This window comes from Lupinus angustifolius, chromosome LG15, assembly GCF_001865875.1.
Source record: "Lupinus angustifolius cultivar Tanjil chromosome LG15, LupAngTanjil_v1.0, whole genome shotgun sequence".
In the NCBI taxonomy this organism is placed as follows: domain Eukaryota; kingdom Viridiplantae; phylum Streptophyta; class Magnoliopsida; order Fabales; family Fabaceae; genus Lupinus; species Lupinus angustifolius.
This window is the reverse complement of record NC_032023.1, coordinates 2,943,255-2,943,880: the sequence shown is the minus strand read 5'-3', so window position 1 is coordinate 2,943,880 and position 626 is coordinate 2,943,255.

Here is a 626-nt window from a genome sequence, read left to right as displayed (position 1 = left end):
CCGGAATGGACAACATTATTTTATTACGTTTATAGACGATTACTCTAGGTACGACTACCTATATCTTATACATGAGAAGTCTCAATCCTTGGATGTTTTCAAGTCTTTCAAGGCTGAAATTGAACTTCAACTTGGAAAGAAAATTAAGGTTGTCAAATCTGACCGTAGTGGTGAATACTATGACATATATGATGGATCAGGAGAACAACGTCCATGGCCATTTGCGCTTTTCCTCAGAGAGTGTGGAATTGTTCCACAATACAATATGCCAGGCAAACCTAGCATGAATGGTGTTTCTGAGCGATGAAACTGAACTCTTAAGGATATAATGAGAAGTATGATTAATCATTCTTCCTTACCAGAGTCTCTTTGGGGGGAAGCTTTAAAGACTGCATTTTACATCCGTAATCGGGTGCCAAGTAAAGCAGTTAACAAAACCTCATATGAGCTTTGGATTAATAAAATGTCAAGCTTAAAACACTTGCACATTTGGGGTTGTCCAGCTAAGGCGTGACCTTATAGGCCGCATGAAAGAAAATTAGACTCAAGAATGGTTAGCTGTTATTTTATTGGTTATGTTGAATGCTCTCCGGGCTATAAATTTTATGATCCCACTTCAAGACTCT